This window comes from Notamacropus eugenii, chromosome 5, assembly GCF_028372415.1.
Source record: "Notamacropus eugenii isolate mMacEug1 chromosome 5, mMacEug1.pri_v2, whole genome shotgun sequence".
Taxonomy (NCBI): Eukaryota; Metazoa; Chordata; class Mammalia; order Diprotodontia; family Macropodidae; genus Notamacropus; species Notamacropus eugenii.
The window spans coordinates 18795655-18815851 of NC_092876.1; the positions used below are offsets into that span (position 1 = coordinate 18795655).

General features: G+C 42.1%; 1 protein-coding gene across 1 annotated transcript in view; it reads left to right on the forward strand.

The window, feature by feature from the left end:
* The first annotated feature begins 6904 nt into the window (after nt 1–6904).
* LOC140508303 (uncharacterized) overlaps nt 6905–20197 on the forward strand; it is a 50015-nt gene continuing 36722 nt past the window's right edge. The window contains exons 1-2 of the mRNA XM_072616116.1: nt 6905–7851; nt 14256–14382. The gene's annotated coding sequence lies outside the window, so the exon portion shown is untranslated. The remainder of the gene's footprint in view (nt 7852–14255; nt 14383–20197) is intronic.

Genomic DNA, 20197 nt, shown 5'->3' on the forward strand with positions numbered 1-20197 from the left:
AACTTTGTGTCCACATTTGAAGTTTTCTGGGCAAAGATAATGGAGTGGTTTTCCAATTCCTTTTCTAGCTCATTTTACAGATAAAGAACCAAGGTACATAGGGTTAAGTGTCTTGCCCAAGGTCACACAGCTGGTTGGTTGTTGTCCTTCATCTTCAAAGAGGACCAAAATGACATCACCATGGTAAAGTGAAATTTCAGTGTTTTCAAATGTGACTGATCAGACCAATAGGAGCTCAGAATGCTCTACCACAGGTTGGGCACAGATAGTTCATGTGAATGTTTGGGGTGGATATCCCAAAGTCGTGGATCCTGCATTCACTTTATGCTGTTTCAGTTCTGCTTTGCTCAAAGAGCACAGCACCCTTTCTGATTTGGGCACACCATGTTGAGTGGTCCTCTGCCAGTGTCTCCCATGTTGCACACTCAGATCCAATGTTCTTAAGAGAGACCTTGAGAGTGTCCTTGTATCGTTTCTTCTGGCCACCACGTGATAGCCTGGCCCATGCAAGTTCTCCATAAAATAATCTTTTTGGCAAACATACACTTTGCATTTGAACAACGTGGCCAGCCCATCAGAGTTGCTCTCTCTGAAGCATAGTTTGAATCCTTGGCAGTTCAGCTCAAGCAAGAACTTCAGTGTCTGGTACCTTATCCTGCCAGGTGATCCTCAGAATCTTCCTAAGACAGTTCAAATGGAAGCAATTCAGTTTCCTGGCATGGTGCTGGTAGACTGTCCATGTTTCACAGGCATACAACAATGAGGTCAGCACAATGGCTCTGTAGACCTTCAGTTTGGTAGTCAGTCTAATACCTCTTCTCTCCCAAAGTTTTCTTCAGAGCCTCTCAAACACTGAGCTAGCTCTGGCAATGCATGTATCAACCACATTGTCACTGTGTACATCCCTGGAAAGTATACTACCAAGGTAAGTGAACTTATCCACAGCATTCAAAACTTCTCCATTTGTTGTGGATAGTTCCACGTATGGGTGGTGCAGTGGTGGCTGATGGAACACTTGTGTTTTCTAGCTGTTAATTATTAGGCCAAAATTAGCAAAGGCAATAGAGAATTAATCCATCCTTTGTTGCATCTCAGCTTCAGAGATTTCATTGAGTGCACAATCATCTGCAAACAGAAAATCATGCACCAACACTCCCTCCACTTTGGTCTTGTCTTGTAGCCTTTACAAAAAGCTATTTCAAAATTTGGTTGCCAGGAGAAGTTCATCAGTATTATACATAAATTTTATGATGGCAAGTTTGCCTGGGTTCTGGACAATGCTCTCATCCCTTCCCAGTCACCAATGGAGTAAAACAGGGCTATGTGCTTGCTCCCATGCTTTTTAGCATGATGTTCTCAGCCATGCTGACAAATGCTTTCAAGGGTCACACAGCTAATAAGTGTCTGATTTAGGATTTGAACTCATCTAGATGAGTGTTCCTGATTCCAAGTCCAGTGCTCTATCCTAGCTGATATCTTTCTATTTCTCTATGTGTCTGTCTGTTTGTCTGTATACACACACACACACACACACACACACACAAACACACACACGCAAAATTCTCAAAAGAAGAACTGCAACCTACCAGTAGCAACAGGAAAGAATGCTCCAACTCAGTATTAATAGGAGAAATACAAAGTAAAACAGAAACAAATGGGCAACAATAACAAAAGATGGGAATGATCAGTGGTGGAGGGGCTGTGGGAAGACAGGCACACTAATGCACTAATGTTGCTGGCACTGTGCTACAGCACATTTTGGTAAGTAGGGTCCAAATGTTGAAGGGTGAAAAAGAGCAAAATGATGTTTGATCCTCAAGGTAACAGGGAGCCATAGATGTATTAAGGGGGAGGAGACAAAAGAAAATTAGTAGTTCGGGTACTTGTAAATGTTGCTCCCTTTGCCCCTGGATCATTCCTTACTATATCTTTCCCTGAATTATCAGTTTTCTTTTCTCCCATAACAGGCAAATTCTTCTCTCTCAATCATTCTATCAGCATTGATCAAGGATCCACGAGAAGGAGCTCAATGGTACAGTGGATAGAAAACAGAGCTTAGAGTAGGGAAGACCTGAGTTCAAATTTAGCCTCAGACACTTAGTAGCTGTGTAATCCTGGGCAAACCCCCTGTTTGCCTCAGTTTCCTCAGTGTAAAGTAGGCATCATAACAGCACCTACCTCCCAGGATTGCTGTGAGGATCAAATGAGATAATATTTGTAAAGTGCTTAGGACAGTGCTGAAACCTCACAAGATACCTTGGGGTTTACAGGCTAGATTTCTTTTAAGGACCATGCCTTAAGCCCAAATCACTCTGACTCTCATGGATGGGCCAATAATAGGGCCCAGCCCAAGCCTCATTTGGTCTTTATTTTAGCTTTGGTGGTTCAAAGGGATTGTAAATAGCAATTGTTTCAGTTTTGGCCAGAGATCTTGAGGATCATCCCCTCCCAGATTGTTTTTTTCTTAACTAGGCAAAAGAAGCCATTCTCTGCCTCATTTCTTACCTAGCCTTAATTACTGAATGGGCATTGCCTCAGACAAACTGAGCCCTGGGAAAGACCTTAGCTTAAAGAGGACAAGTTCTCCCACTGCAGACTGGGCCATCTCCAATTGTTCTGATCTATAGCTTACCACTGGAACCAGATGACTCTGGAAGAGAAAGTGAGGCTGGTGGCTTTGCCCAGCCCTGCCTCACTTAAATCCAATTCACTGGCAAGTCTCTCCCCAATGTCATGATCCTCTTGAAGAATGAAGGACAAAATACAGCAGCACAGCACTGGCACATAGCGGGTGTTTAACAAATGCTTTTTCTCATCACTATGTTCCAAATACTGTGTATGGTGCCAATGACACAACATAGTCCCTGCCTTACAGGAGCTTAAAACTGGAGGAGGCAAGATAGACAGATATAAGAGCCAATAGCCACAGAGGGACAGAAGGACAGGCCTAAGAATGAAAGCATCAGGAAACATAAGATTCTGGCGGGACAGAGATGGCTCTGAGTACTTCTAGGCATGAGCACAGCCAGAGAAAAGGCCCAGGGAAGGAACAAGAGAGCCACTGTGGCCAAACTCAACTGAAGAAAGAGAAGCAATGTCTGAGGATGACAGGTGGACTGGGGCCAGGTTGGAATGCGTTTTAAGTGACAGCTTCCCCTCCACCTGCCCACCTGGCCTTCTCCTCCCTTCTGGAATACTCACTTGTCTCCTTAAACATTCGGGCTGAATTCTCTTCCTGCCGTCCACACACCACTAGAGTCAGAGAGAAAAGTGAAAACAGAAAGAATCCACTGATCACCTCCTGAAAGAAAACCCCCAGGAATGTCATAACAAAAAGCTAGAGTTCCTGCATCAAAGAAACACTTGGACACGTATCCCAAAAGAAGTAGCACAAGTACCAAAGAGCCGGTCTCAGGCTCACACAAGACATGCCAGTTTCTACTAAAAACCACAGGAGATCTTGAAATATCATACAGACAGTTCTTGCTTCCCATACATTTTCCTGTAAATGTGACTTCCCAGAAGGACCCCACCCTGGGCCTGGGCTCTGACTCCAGCTCCCAATAGGTTGCATCAAGGCTAGTGGTAGTGTCAGGGGCAGCATCAGCATCAGCAGTGGAAGTAGCAGCAGTGCTTACGCAGCAACCTGCCAGGGGTCCTCGGTTTTCCAGTGGCTGAAACTGCCCCACTGTGGTGATGGGGAGAGCTGCTCAGGCTGTGGGGCCATGCAGAGCCTTGAAGGGGAGAAGGTCTGTAGAATGGTCCACTTATATCAACTGAGAACTGTCTGTATCCCCAAAGGTAAAAGGGAGAGAGACTTATAACCAAGAATGACCTACCCAACAAAGCTAATCTAAATTCTACATAAGAAAAACAGACCTGTCAAGTTTTTCTGATGAAAGACTGGGGATGAGTCAAAACTTTGCAATACAAATGCAATAATCCAGAGGAATCTGGAAACCATAAATCTACTTGAGCAAATGGAGGATGCTATACATGATACTATAGTGAGAGGAAGGAAGGAATTCACCCTTTAGAACCTTCATGTTTTCAAAGCAAATTAAGGGAATTTGTTTTGTTCTGAGGATTTGAAGATGGTACAGAGAAGGGAGGATAGAAGGAGAGGCATGAGAAAAGAAGGAGAAAGAGGGGTAGAACTCATCATTTCCCATTGTGGGAATGCATGAAGAGCTAAGTAGAAAAATATGCAGAAGTTAGGGAGCAGACAACAGATGAATCTCATCCTGAACTGAAATGGACACAGGAGAGATGAACGTGTGCATGGCCAGACACACACATGTGCACGCACAGTTGGAGTACCAGGAAAGGAGTGAAGAGAGGGAAGGGTGAAGAGAGTTAAGAGTAAGGACATATAAGTGTAGAATCTCAAACAAACAAACTTTCTGATCTCAAAGAGGGGATGTAAAGGGAAAGGACAGAAATGAAAAGAACTGGAATTTCAATGGTGCTTTAGATTTGCTCTTCAACAACTGGAAATGGTTGAAACAAATTGTGGTGTATCACTGTAATGGAACATTACGGTGTACCATAAGATGATGAAAGAGACTATTTCTGAGAAATATAAACTAATGTTGGAGAATACTTTATACAAGGAAAGCAGCATCATAAAGAAGAATAACTTCCAAAGACTTAAGAATGTGGATCAATGTAGTGACCAACAATGCTTCCACCAGACCTATAAGGAGTCATGATGTCAACTTCCTGAGAAAACGGTGATGGACCTAAGGTCAGAAAGAGATATTCATTTTTGGACATGGGTGCTGGGTGGACACATTTTGCTTATATATGTTTATTTGATAAAAGGTTCCCCCCCTCACTTGCTCTTTATGAAGGAAGGGGTTTGAGGGCTCAACAATAGTGAAAAGAAGATTCAGAATGAAGTACAGATATGCTAAGGAGTTGTAAAAGTAATGTGGAACTTTTTCTATATTTTAAAATAAAATCAAAAGTATGAAATAGAAATTCATGGTTTTCTATCCAATCACCTTTTTGTGTTCTGCTGGGTGTGTGGAAAAATTTTCTCTTTTTAGGTGTGTAAACTCAGAATAAAAAATAAAATGTAGCAGATCCAGGATTGAGCCTAGGTTTGCCAAATCCATCCCATTACATCACATTGCTCTAGGGAAGTGGCAGATCCTGAAAGGAGAGAGGACATTCTGGGGGAAACAGGAGGATGAGTGAGAGCACAGCTTTCTGGTTGGGAATAGCAGGATATAAGCTGAGAGAGGTAAGTTGTGGTCACTCTGAGAACAGCTTGGAATGTCTGGTGAAGGGGAGACAATGATGTTGATAAGTGAATACATGCTGGATGGGGAGGAATAGTAACTGGAAACTGGGAGAGTCATGAGGATATGGCTTCAGTACTTCAGACCAGAAATCAGAGTTGGGAGGAAGGAGAAGACAAGAGAGATAGGGTGAAGGTGACAGAGAAGGATGGGTCTTCATCACAAGCATGAGAAAGGGCACAGAACAAGAGAAGGCAGAAGAGCACATGGAAACAGTCATCAGGTTCCCCTATAACATGGATATGCACAGGGCAACTACTGTCTTGGAGGGCTCGGTTCTGTTAGAGGAAAGGGCTGGGGCTCAGAGATTCTGGGAAAACAGACACTGCAAAAAGAGATTCTGGGAAAAGAGACACTTGGACTGTAGGAACTGACACAGCAGGACACAGAGAAAGAAAACTGACTCACTTTGTCCCTGCTAGTTGGGAACCCAGGAGCTGTTTGCTCCTTTTCTCTAGTCTAGTTGTGTACAGTGACCTCAGAAAACAAAGCTAGGGAGAAAAAAATAACAGTGAGGAGTATTACAGAAGTCTGGTCTCAAACCTCCTACACCACCACCCCCCCCGCCCCCACACACAGTTCCTGCTCTCAAGGAGTTCAGTTTAATAGAGAAGACCATAGGAACAGAACTCAACACAAACAGGATTTCTAAGGGATAAATAGGAGATAATCAATACAGAGAGGGCATGGCGCGGGGGTCAGGAACAGAAGGTTCCTGGTTGAAGACAGGATTGGAACTTGGGACCTGAAGGAAGCCAGGAGGTGGAGATGAGGCAGGAGGCACAGAAAGGGTCAAGGAATAAGGGAGCCTGGAGTCAGGAAACAAACGTTTGCGCCAGGGAGGAGAGAGAGGAGGCTGAAAACCCAGAGACCAGGCGATTTCTAATCAAAGTCGGGCAACCCCGGGTCTGCAGGGTCTCACCAACACAGCCTGGGTCGGGGGAGGTGGGGGGCTCCACGCCCCCATGAGGCCCGGGGCTTAGCTCCCCTACCTCCTCCGCCCAGCCACTTTTCTGTCTATTTTCAGCAGCTCAACTGACTGCTGAGGTCTGCACCCCAGACCTACCTTCAGGATCCCCCAAAAAGTCTGCTTTTCTTCCCCGATGCCCACTCACGAGATCAATAATTAGCCTTGGCACAAGCTCAATCTCATCCCCTCTCTGTCAGTTTCAGGTTATGCTCAGTCTCCTCAGCCGGCCTCTGCGCATGCTTAGTTTCATCCCTTTGCTGTCAAGTTTTTTCAGGTTATGCTGTCCCGTTAGCCATTCTCTGCGCATGTTCAGTCCCTTCCCCTCGCTGTCAGTGTCAGGTTACACTCAGTGCAGTTAGCCAGCCTCGGCGCATGCTCCCGGGTTGCTCTCACACTCCTCCCGACCTCGCTCGCTCTCAGACAAATGGGTTGGTGTAGTCAGTGCGCATGCTCAGTCTCCCCGTCAGGATCCACGTGCCCTCTGGCGCGGGGCTCCTCTCCGCAGCTAGGTCCTCCACAGAACTGTCTCCACACCCTTGACCGGAGCTACTTCCTCCGCCCCGGGTTCACAACGCCCCCTACTCCCACGCTCCGCGGCGCTCCGGTCCCAGAATGGTAAAGAGCGCGAATAGGCCTCTCAGAGGCTCACTGTGGCAGGAGCTAGAGCCAATCAGAGTCATCGGCTCCCGCGCAACCCGCCAATCAGAGGCCAGGCCTGCCTATCCGCCCCGCCCCCTTGTCAGCTGAGCTGACCTTGTTCTTCTCTCTAGGTGCCGGGTCCCCGCCCCCGGCCTTCTCTCCCTGCCCCGCAGAGAGGAAGCCAGGCTGGCCCCGGAGCCCTTCGGTATCCGGTGGGACGCTGCTTCTCCCGCCTCCAGGACCAGAGCTGCTGTCGCCCTTTCACTCCTCGCACGGCCAGAAGGGGGCGCGCGGTCGCACTGCAAGGAGCCTGGGCCGGCCACGTGGCTTCCCGAGGGCCTGCGGATCGTTCCGAGGGAAGATAGGCCGGACCCTGGGCCTGCTGAGTCTGAGCGCCGCCACGGCGTCTCCGTCCGCCCGCAGCCCCGGGCCTCGCTGCCCTCTCGTCTCCAGCCCAACTGCTGCGGGCCAGTGATCGGCCCATCCGGCCCTGACCTCTCTCCGTCCGGCCCTGACCTCTCTCCGTCCAGCCCTGACCTCTCTCCGTCCGGCCCTGACCTCTCTCCGTCCAGCCCTGGTCCGCCGCCTGGGCCCAACCAGGCCGCGGCTGAACTCCCTCCTACTCCTCCCCGCCCGGCCTTCCTCCTGACATCCGGTCACTGTGGAGGGAACTGCTAGAGGCCCAGCTGGGAGTGAGGTAAGGCCCAAGGAGAAGAAGCGCCAGATGGAAACAGACTAATTCTAGGTTACGGTATAGAGCGTGTGAGGGGAGGAGCCCGTGCTGGCCAGCTCTCTCAGTCATGGCCGGCTCTTCCTGACCCGCCGGGGGTTTTCCTGGCAGAGACACCAGAGGGGCTTGGCAGCCCCTTCTCCAGCCCATTGTGCAGATGACCCGCCCAGGGCCGCAGTGAGACAGTATCTGAGGCCAGATTGGAGGTGAGTTGTCCTGATTCCCCCTCAGTGCTCCGACCATTTCCATCCTCCCTGCCCTTAGGTATGAGGAAAAATAAAATAATAGGGTCAGAAAGAATACCCACATGTAAATAAAAATAATAGAAATAGTAAATAACGTGCTTATTTATTTGGTAATGTTTTTAGTTGCTGCCTCCCTCAAAGCAGAGTCTGAACAGGGGTCTCCTGTAAGGGGACAGGAGCACCTGCGGGAATACAGGAGAGCAGGGGACCCCAGACTGTTCCAAGTGTAGCCTGGGCAGGCTCAGGAAACAGCAAGCTGCCCCAAGCTGCTTAAGGGATTTCCTGCCCAGGTGGGTTCCCAAGGGGGCACACGTGACCTCACAGTCATGTCCCTGCTGTTGCAGGACGTATATACCTCATGTACAACTGTTACTGCTCATGAGGCTGGTGAAATCAAGCTTCCATAGGAGTGAGTTCCACATTTAGTGGTGAGTGTTAAATCCAGCCCGTACATTGTTGGACAGATGGAATTGACCTCATCTACTATTAATTGGGCCATATGGTGTCATGCCATTTTAATGGGATCTTCTTTGCAAAGATACTGGAATGGTTCACCGTTTCCTCTCTAGTGCCCCCATTTTACAGTTGAGGAAACTGGGGCTAACAGAGGTTAAGTGACTTGCCCAGAGTCACTGTTTCTGGTTCTGAGGCCAGATATGAGCTCCAGGCTCACTCCGTAACACCACCAACTTGTCCCTTCTGAAGGTCTGAGCAGAGGACAAGGGTAAACCCTCAATAATCTTTGTATGTGGAAATATGCATATTTGTTGAGTTTTGTAAATTTCAGAATAACTAACTATTAAAAGGGGGGAAAGTAACATAGGATCAAAAGAAGATGATCTGTCCATTACTCCATGAGAATATTGGTAAAACTGTATCAAGAAATCCAAGACTGGCCAATAAATAAGCTAGCATTTATTATTTCAGATTTATATTTGGAAAGCCAGCTAAATCAGTTAGATGACAAGTATAAAAAATGTCCTTTTTCCAAGGGCACAATGGAAATCCTGTATACTTGAACCCATAAAGCATTCCCACTGCAGCTAGTTCCCCAATAACTGTGACCAAAGGAGGTGTAATTCCTAAAAGAAAAGTGTTTGGGAATTTGGAATGATGCAGCCCTACCACCTCGATGACCACTCCATGTTAAGGGGAATTAGCAGAGCAGAGCACCATCAAATGAGCCCTGTCAAGTCAACAAATATTTATTAAGTTCCTTTTCCATGATCAAGAACTCTGAATTTCCTTTGGCTGATCATAATGTCTTCCATACTTTATTCCTCCCAGATCAATGTTGCCTTTTCAACATAACCTTCCAGCATTCTGAATCTTTGGTTTCCCACTCCATCTTCTCTACTCTAATTATGCAGGGAGGAATGGAGAGCTGGTAGTCCTGGAACCTTATTCTCCTGGGATTAACAGAAGAGGAAATGGAATAAATAAACCTGTTTTTGAAAAGAAAAATTGAATAGGCCTTAAATGAGCTTTCTAAGCAAAAAAGCATGAGGACTATATGGATTTGCAAGGGAATTCGAACAAACGTTTAAAGGTGAACTAATTCCAGTATTGAATGAATGATTTGGAAAAATGGGAAAAGAAAGGGTACTACAAACTCCTTTAATGAACCAAATATGGTATTTACATTTAAACCAGGAAGAGTAAAAAAGAGAGAAAATTACAGACCAATTTCAGTATATGCATATAACAATCCTGAATAGAATACCAGCTAGGAGATTGAAACAATATATTACAAAGATTCCAGATCATAAACAATTGGGATTGATACCAGGAATACAGGAATGGTTTAACATAATGAAAATTACTGAATTAATTGAATGATTCACTTAATTCATTATATCAGTAATAAAAGTAACAAATGTCATATGAATATGTCAATAGCTTGAAGAAGAAACTTTTGCTAAAATACAACATTCATTTCTACTTAAGAATCCTTGAAGGGAGGGTGGGAGGAAGGGAAGAGAATTTGAAACTCAAAAGTATTAAAAAATGAATGTTAATTAATTTTCCATGTAACTGAGGAAAAATGAAATAGTAAATAGATTTTTAAAATAGATTTTAAAAACCCTCAAAAGTATAGATATGGATTTCTTCTTAAATTAATAAAAAGCATTTGTCTAAAACCATCAGCAAACACTGTTTATAATGGGGCTGAACTAGATGCCTTCCTAACAATCAGAAGTGAAACAAGGATGCCCAGCGTCATCGATATTATTCAATACTGTGTTGGAAATCCTAGAATAGCAATAAGAGAAGAGAAGGAAATGGAATCAGAATGGAAAAGGAGGTGATAAAACTATCTCTTTTTGCAGATAATATGATGATATACTTGGAAAATACCCAAAAATTAACTAAAAAGTTTGTTGAAACAATTATTTTAGCCAAGAAGCAGGATATAACGTTCAGCCACATAAATCATCTGCATTCTTATATATTACCAAGAAATCCCTGCAAGAAGAGATATCAAGTGATACGCATTTAAAATAGCTTCAGGTAATATAAAATACCTGAGAGCACACCTGCCAGAACGAACCAAAGAAAAATAACGTAAAGGAAAGGTTTAGCAATTCTGGATCTTAAACTCTACTATGAGAAAGTAATTTTCAAAACTGACACTGGCTAAGAAATAGCAAGGTAGGTCAGTGGAACAGAGTAGAAATATAACTCGTTGTTGGGACTCTAAACTGATCCAAACATTTTGGAGAGAAATTTGGAATCATGTTCAAAGACTTGTGAAACTGCCTAGACCCTTTGACCCAGCAGTACCACCACTTGGTCTATTTTAAAGAGGATAACTGAAAAAGGAAAAGAAACTATTAGTTCCAAAAAAAAATGCGGTTCTCCTTATGGTGCCAGAGAAGTGGTAATTGGAGGGATCCCCATCAACTGGGCAGTGTCTGAACAAATTGTGGTATGTGATTGTGATTGAGTGCTGCTGTTCTATAAAAGAAATGATGAACGTGATCATCTGAAATATAAATATCAAATAAGTCATTTTGAATATTGTAAACACCCAAATTGACTACAAACAACCTATGAAGAAAGACTGTATCTGCATCCAGAGAAAAAAGGGATAAACAGAAGTATGTATAGAATGATTTTAGGGTGTGTGTGTGTGTGTGTGTGTGTAAGTAATGGCATAACTATATATTTAAAAGGAATAACAAGTTGTATATATTTTTCCTGTTTCATACGCAGTAATCTCTTTTATTATACTTTAATGGAAACTCTTCCATAAATTAAAAATAGAATAAATAAAAATAAACTGACAGTAAAAAAAAAAAAAAACCATCTGGTATTGGTTAAGAGATAGAAAGGTAGAACTGTGGAACAGAGTAGACATATAATACATAGTAGCAGATGATTATAACAACCTTGTGTTTATAAAATGTAAAGATTTAAGTTTTTGTGAGAAGAATTCATTATTTGGTAAAACTTGTGAGGAAACAGGGAAAGTAGCCTGGCAGAAATTGGGCATAGATCAATATCTTACACCACATACCAAGACAAATAATGGTCAAAATGGATACATAATCTTGATATAAAGGGAGATCTCATAAGAAATTAAAAGAACATGGAACATTAACTCTCAGACTTATGGAGAAGTAAACAAGTTATGAATAAACAAGAGATAGAAAGCATGGTGAGGTACAGGATGAATAATTTTTGCTTACATTAAATTAAAACCGTTTTGCACAAATGAACCCAATGTAGCCAAAATCAGAAGGATAGCAGAAATTTGGGGGGAAATTTTATAGACAATTTTTCAGATAAAGATCTCATATCTTAAATACATAAAGAACTTCAAATGTATAAGAATATGAGTCATTCCCCAACTGATAAATAGTCAAAGGACAGGAACAAGTAGTTTCTGATGACAAAATAAAAACTATTCACACTTCTGAAAATATGCTCTAAATCATTATTGATTAGAGAAATGCAAATTAAAACAGTTCATATCATGTTAGATCTATGAGGCTAAAATGATAGAAGAATAGAAGAGGAAAGTGATGAATATGGGAGGGGAAGTGGAAAATTTGGGACACTAATTCATTGTTGGTGAAATTGTGAACTGGTCCAAACATTTTGGGGAGGAATCTGGAATTATGTCCCCAAACCATGTATTTATGTGTGTATGTGTGTGTGTGTGTATGTATATATGTATATAAATATATATAGGCATATATACATATATGTATAAACACACATATATGTACACATGTATATATACATACATACCCTTTGACCTCTCAGTCCCGCTAGTAGCTTTGTTTCTCAAAATGATTACGAAAGAAGAAAAAGACCTTATGTTTTAAAATACTTATAGCAGCTCTCTTTTTCATGGTAAAGATCTGAAAATTGCAGGGATGCCCATCAATTGGGGAATGACTAGAGGATTGAGTATGACCTGAGGTAAATGGTCAGTGGTTTCAGCTGGGCTGCAGTCTGCTCTGTTAAGAATGTCATCAGCATGAAACTGAATCTCATCTGCCTCCTAACTAAGCCAAGAATCCTGCACTTCTCTAAGTTCAACTTGCATTTAATTCTTGGTGTTAAATGTGGCTTTCTTAGAGATGGAGAAAATAAACTATTGGTTGGCCATTTAAAAAAACTTTTTTTTGTTCAGTGCCTTTTGAATTTTCCCATCATTTTCATCAAACCAGTCTGGATGTTTACATGTGCTGTGGTCCTGATGAGTAAAGGTGGTGCTGCACAAAAAATCTCTGAACATGCCTTTTCTGCTCAAATACTGTGAACTGTATCTTGGCTCTGCCTGCCCTCCCTATTGACCTCAAAATGTTCCCCCATGGAGAATTCTTCTAATTTGTTGATTTCAAGACTTGTGGTAGTGACCTTGCCGTGAGGCTGCTGCTTTTGTTGAATGTGAATGTTGAGGCTCTGATGGGTCCAGCACTCTGTGGTATACACCTCCTTTGTCACTCTCACATCAGGTCTGTCTCTTCTTCTTACAACAACACAGTCTGTTTAATGCCAGTGTTTGCTCCAAGAGTGCATCCACAAATTTTCATTGCATTTAGGTTGGTGATGAGATAGTCATGACTTTATAAGTTTTAAGTAACCATTGCTATTGCATATATTTATGTGTGTGTCATTTTGAGTATAGATTTGATGATTTTCTTCAGATATAGTAGCCCGGTTTGAAGTAAATGGAGTGACTAGAAAGTTGGGAATTTTTGTGGAAGAATGGGACCTGCAAAGATTCAGGAGTGATGGTCCCTGGGACCTCAAGTTGAGGAAAATCCATGACTCTAATATCAGGGTAGACAAATCACCGTAAGAAAATGACCTCAGGACATGACTATTTTGAAGACAGTGAAAGCAGTAAATGTTTTACTGAAGAAGTAGAGCATTTTCAGTCCCATGAGAAGCCTCTTGAAATGTTATATGCCGGTAATCAATGGGAAATGGCTTTGAGCTGGAATTTAAACTTCATTAGATATCAGAAAAGTGATATGGAGAAATGCTTTGTGTAAGTAATAAAGGTGAGAAGGTCTGGAGTCAGAACTCATAAGTTCATGCCTCCTCAGCAAATTCCCATCAGAGAGAAACCTGATGAATACAATGAATGGGAATCAGCCTCATCCCATCTCTCATCTCTTCCTTGCCAGCCTCGATTTGACATGCCTGTCCTCAGTGTGGGAAAGGCTTTATTTGCAACTCAGTTTTAATAGACCTTAGAAGGTTCATACTGGGGAGCAGTTTTATAAATGTGATGAATGTGGGAAGGCTTTCTGCCACAGATCACTACTTATTGATCATCAGAGAAGCCACACTGGAGAAAAACCTTTTGAATATAATCAGTGTGTAAAGGCTTTTAGATGCAGCTCCAATCTTGCTTCACATCAGAGAATCCCCACTGGAGAAAAGTCATATGAATGCAATCAAGGTAGAAAGACCTTTAAACACAGCTCATTGTAATTAATGTAGAAAAACGTTCCTAAAGAAATACACTCTTGCTTTACATCAGAGAATCCCCACTGGAGACAAACCTCATGAATGTGATAAACGTGGCAGAGCTTTTTTAGTCGCCACTCTAACATATTTAATAGTAGACATTCCACACTTGAGAAAAACCATGTGAATATCAATATGGGGTCCTGATCTGTGAAAGTCATGACAAAGGACACAGTGACCTTGCATAGACTCAGTAGCACTGGCCTAAGGCTCAGGTGCTGGGCATTGGGTCTGATTCTAAGTATAAACTAAAATATTAGCCAAAATATCAACTCAGCAGAAAAACCCAAAATATCTACCAGTAATAGTGAAGTACTCTGTATTCTGCCTCCCTTTATCTGATTTTTCTAATTACCTCTGGCTTTTTTCAGGGTCTTTGTGGACATTGACTATTCATCTGGCCACTGCCCCAGATGTCCACCACCCCAAACTGAGGATCATTAAAGTTGTGGGGAGAATCCACCGAATCTTGTGGCTGCCACCCCAGACTGCCCCTAGGTAAGTAAACTACTTATATAATCATACTGGGCCTCCTGGGCCCTTTCTTTAGTAACAAGCTTGCCCTATTGGTCAGGGGAGGTACAGAATTCCCTAGGTGGGGGAATTGCAGACCTTACAATTGGAGTAGTCTGCAATTCCCAAAGAAATTCCCAAAGGAGTTGGGGCTGGGGCTTGGGGAAATCCCTGGATGACCTATCACCTCCATGTAGGGTGGAGTGGCCTGAGTGATGGATATATGTGAACACAGGGAAGCCCCCCAACCACTGAAAGGCCTAGAGAGCCTCCTGGCAGTAGTGTCTTCCAGCAGGCTGTATAGGGAAGGAAAAAGCAAGGTGGCTGATGTGGGGCAGCCCTTTCCAATGGCATTGAGGGAAGTCACCACCAAGTGCCTTGAATATGAAAGGGAAATTTCAAGGATCAAAAAAGACTTACAGTTAGAAGGAGACCTGTGCAAGGCCATAGCCCTAGTAGCTGAGGACTTGGCAGACAAGGTAGATAAGAAAGAAAAGCAAATAGTGATGTGGGCTTGTTAGCCCAGTTGAAGGGTGTTAAGCCTATAGACAAGAAGGTGATAAGATGTGTGATTGTGAGGGAGGAATGGGATCCCCAAACCTGGACTTCTAAGGAAGAGGAGAATGGTGAATCTGAAATTGAGGGAATGGATAGAGGAGAGGAAAGAGTCTTTTCTCTTTCTCTCCCTCCCTCCCTGACTGCAGGAGCCTCAGAGAGGTGGGTGGATGGGAAAGAAATAAGTGCTCTAAATCATTATTGATTAGAGACATGCAAATTAAAACAACCTTGACATCATCATACACTTATCAGATAGGCTGAAATGATAGGATAGAAGAGGAAAGAGACAAATGTTGGAGGGAATATGGAAAAATTGGGACGCTAATTCACTGGTGGTGGAATTGTGGACTGATGCAACCATTTTCAAGAGCAATCTTGATTTATGTCCCTAAACCATGTATCTATACTCTTTGACCCAGCAGTACCACTATTAGGTCTATTTCTCAAGATGATTAAGGAAAAAGAAATGTTTAATGGTTTAAACTATTTATAGCAAGTCTCTTTGTGGGTGATAAAGAACTTAAAATATTGGGAGTTCTCATCAATTGGGGAAGGGCTAGAGAGGGATTGAGTACAAGCTGAGGTAAATGGTCACTGGCTTCGGCTGTGGTTGAGGATCATATATTGAGAAGGCTGTGGAAGTGTTCAACCCATGTCTCCAGGATCATGTCCTTATCACTAATCAATGTGACTCCATCAGCACTGAGTAGAATTGATGCACCATAGGTCTTTGTCCCATTCATAGGCTTTAGGGCTTTATAGAAGCCCTGTGGATTGTTACTATCAGCATAGAACTGAATTTCATCTTCCTTCTTACTGAGCCAAGAATCTTGCATCTCTGTGACCTGTGGTTGTGATCTCAGTAGAGTTAAACACTGCCTTCTTAGAGATGGATGAAGAAACCTACAGGTAGGCCCTGTCGAGTTCTCATTAACTAAGGCACCAAACTCCTCAGTTAAGTCCACATCCACATCCTTGAAAGTCACCAACTCCTAAACCATCAAAACTCCCATGATTTAGAGCTGAAAGAGACTGCAGAATTCATCTAGTCTAACCCTCATCAACTGAGAAGAGGAAACTGAAACCTAGAGCAGGGATTTGTGAAAACTTATATAACCTTTATGAGTGTCAGAGCCAACATTTGTAACCAAGAATGAAGAGTCAGATGGAATATTGAGGAAAGCATCATGTTGGAATGATGAAAGCTGGAAAAATGTCTTAGTATCAAGTGCTTCTCCCAAGAGAAATAGGGAGAAGGTATGTGTTGTGTCAGATGAAAGTATCTATGATGTGTCATGGTCAGAAACCTCTAATGTCATTGTTTTATGACTCCAACTGTTCAAGGAATATACATTCATTGTATTACTTAATTACAGAGAAACAAAAGTAACTGTGGGGAAAGGAGGGATCTTTATTCAGCAAATGTAATATTTTATGAGTTAGGGTTGGACAATGAGCTAATGCATGAGAGGCACTGACCCTATTAATGAAAAATAAATTATTTCAACATGCTGCTAGAACTCAAGAACATTGGCCATCAGAAGTCAAGAGGCAGACTGATGGATATCATACAAGAGAAGGAGGAAATCTGTAAAGCCTTGGATACTTGGGAGGGCCCATCCATCCAACCTGCTACACATAGAGCAAATGTTCAGTTGGCATTTGATGTTCTTCCATTTCCTTTCCTTCCATTTCTAGGAGAATGTTTCACTTTTTAGATTCACTTTTTTTAGAAATTCTATTATTTTAGAGCACTTCAGTTTCATGGCGATAAAAATCTCTTCACACTTTTTCATTTTGATTGAAAACATCTGATTTATCTTCTGTTTGTCATCTGTATTTTATTTCAGGTTCCCAATTCCTATTGTTGGACTTCTGAGCAATTAAAGAAGTTATTAGACTTTTCCTGATTTTACATTCCCAAGAATTTACAAAATTTCCCTTTTCATTTGGAGTTCTGAGTCATAATTGTTCATTGCATTATATTTATTCATAGGATGAGGAAGGTCATGTATTTCTTCACTGATAATTCAGCCCTTAAATCCCTAACTTGTTCTTATAAGAAGCTCTTGTATATCACTTTCCTTCTCTATCCTTACTAGCTGTGTGACCCTGGGCAATTTAACTCTGTTGGCCTTAATCCATGGGAGAAGGAAATAGCAAAGCACCCCAGAATAGTTGGCAAGAAAAGCCCTTGGAGTAATGGTGTGCTATGGTCCACAGGATAAGGGAGAGTCAAACAAGACTGACCAACAACAACGGGGGTGGGTGTCTTGTCCCAGGCTTCAGGGATTTTGTATCAGCCACTGAACCCCCATTGTCTGTGGGCCCAGGGCATGGAAGCAGCTCCTGATGCTCAGTGAATGATCATTTTGTAAGGTCATTTATCATATCCATCTGTTCTGCAAACAAGTCAATTCATTTGACCACTATTTGGAAATGGCTCTTGGACATAAATATGTGAGTCAGTTCCCACTCCATCTGTGATATCAAACTCTTATTAGGGTGTGAATATTTTTTCCTCAGTTAACAGTATGGCTATTTTTAAGCAATGGAATTAATTTTGTTACAACAAAAACTTTTAAAAAATTTATAAAATTTAAGCTGTCTCTTAGTTTCTGTGATCTTTCCTATTCCTTTATTGTTTAAGAATTCTCCCCTCAAAGCTCCTTGGAAATGAAAAAAATAGATAAGATCAGGATGGATGAGAAACAGCTGAACTAAATAAATACAGTGTTTCTTCAACCTGAGAGCAGAACTTCCTTGAAAAACAACTTTGTATCTGATAAGAATTGCTGGTAAATCAAGAAGGAAGATTTGAAGAAAATAGGTTCCTACTAGCATCTTATATCGCACAGGACAATGAAGTCAAAATAAGTCCATGAGAGGGGAAAAAAGAACATGATGTGAATTTAAGGAATACAATATGGAATGCTGAAAAGGACCAGATGTGGTCACTTTCACTACTTTGGCCAAGAAAAGCATTTTTCAACCTTCAAAGAAAAGGTACAAGCAATAGATCATTTCAGATGCACCGAACCAGAGATTTTACACTGGTAAAAAGCAATGCCAGGAGGAAGAGGAGTTAAATGCTCAAATAGGGCAAAACAAAAATCAAACAAACCAACAAAAAAGAATTCTTTGCTTCAAATATTTCGAATAAGGCTCTGCTCTCCAGCAATATCTAGGCAACCACCAGAGAGACTTAATATCAGAAATTGTTACCCAGTGAATAAGGTGCTCAAAGGTTATGTCCAAGATTCCAAGGGTCCTGCCACTTAAATGACTTACAGTAAATCCCATCAGCCTCCTTGTCAATCACCCACCTGGACAAGGGCATCTTGGAGCCCTGGCTTCTGGGATGCATGGTGCTTCTGTTCTCCCCAGCTGGGAAAGGACAGCTACCTTGGGAACTGGAAGGCCTGTTCATGGGAAGAGAAATTGGAAACCATTGGGAAGGAAATTCATCCCAGTTCAATCAGCCTCTTACTCACAGATTGTGAACCATAAGTGAAGAAATTAATAGATGAATAAGTTTATTAATAGTTATTACTTCTTAGTGGAAAATTTCAGCTATATAAATATCATTGTATGAATAGTCATTGCATTAAGCTCTATACTAGTGGGTAAGTTTCTCTTTCCTTCAGCTCCCTGAAGGAAGTTCCTCTTTCCAGCAACTGCAGAAATTGACATGTATCCAAAAAGCAGCATCCCTAAATACAAAAGATTTTCTGTAGAACAAGATTTCTAAGGCAATCTTGCCTTGGTAGGAACGATGACAGACATAGGTCCTAATCTCATACAATCCTAGTTTTAATAGGTTACACCCAAGAAATATCCCATATGGTCCCAAAATACCCACACTGCAAATATTGGCAATGATCCCAAGGTAGACTCAACTTGCTTCAAAAGGTACCTAGCTTAACCACAACTCAGGTGACCTGCCTTTTCCAGTTGAATGAGGTTCAAAACTAGTTTCCTAAGATTTTCTTTTTCATTTTCTGTAATTGTAAGTTTTTTCCTTTTTTTTTTTTTTTGCCATAAGAAGAAGCTCTGTAGACCATGCATTTGCCTCTGACTAAAGAGGAATCAGTAGATCTGATTATGTGGCTATGCCTAGCCCTGCAAATAAATCATTAGACTTGAAAACTTTGTGCCTCAGATTTTTCTATTTCAGGTAATAAATTATCACAAGGGAAAACTATCCTTACCCACAGAGATGAGTTTCTCCTAATTCTCCAGCATCACATGCCCATATAGGTCCTTCTGAGCAGGGTTCAAGTGTCTCCATTCTTCTAATGTAATGTCCAAAGTCTTACTCAGCCAAGGACCATGACTCATAGTCCAAGAAAGACCCATGCACTTTCTTGGGGGCTAGGGAGGGCTTCTCAAACCATTTTATGAGTTTGGAGTAGTTCATATTTGATATCTATGGATGGTGACTCCTGTCGGAGAACACTATAAAAGAAGGTAGCGGAAGAGGAGGAGGAGGACAGGGGAATGGCTTGATCAGAATAAGAAGGAAATGGAGATCATTTGGAGGGAAGGACTTTGAGGAGAGGGACTCCAAGAAGAAAAGAAGATGCCTTGTCTGGTCAGAGAAATATGGAATCGTAAATTAAACAAATGGCAGCAGTAAAAAAGCTATAAAATTCTTAAAATCAAGGATCAATGACTCTTCCCAGATCTGAAATTGATCAATTACCATCTCACAGGATATGCAAGAGAGGAGGTAGGTTCACAGAGCAGAACTCAACAGTGTCCCATAAACCCAAGAGCATTAGTTGCTTGAAGAACAACTTTTTATTGGACTCAAATTACTGCAAAGTCTGGAAAGAGGCTTAGCAGAAATGAGTTTCAGACAAATACTGCATGCCACAAAGAGGTCAAAATGGGAATAGGAGAGGAAAAGGAAAATAGATGAACTGAATGTTAGGGAACCCAACTGGAAATGTGGAAAAGGATAGGATGGGGTAACTTTCACAACTGCGGCTGTGAAAACATTCCTGGCCTTCAAAGAACAGGTGACTAGTCTAGATTATTTGGAAGGAAAGCAAACAACTAGGGAAACAGCATTGCATCCAGTATCCTGTAATAAGGCTCTGTTCTCTCATGGACAAAGGAACCTACCATTAGAATGTAGTCCAAAAATCATTCATCAACAGAGAAGTGGTCAAAAGGACATATCTAATATCCCAATAGCCTTGCCATTTGGATGACTACATAATGGACTACTTACAAT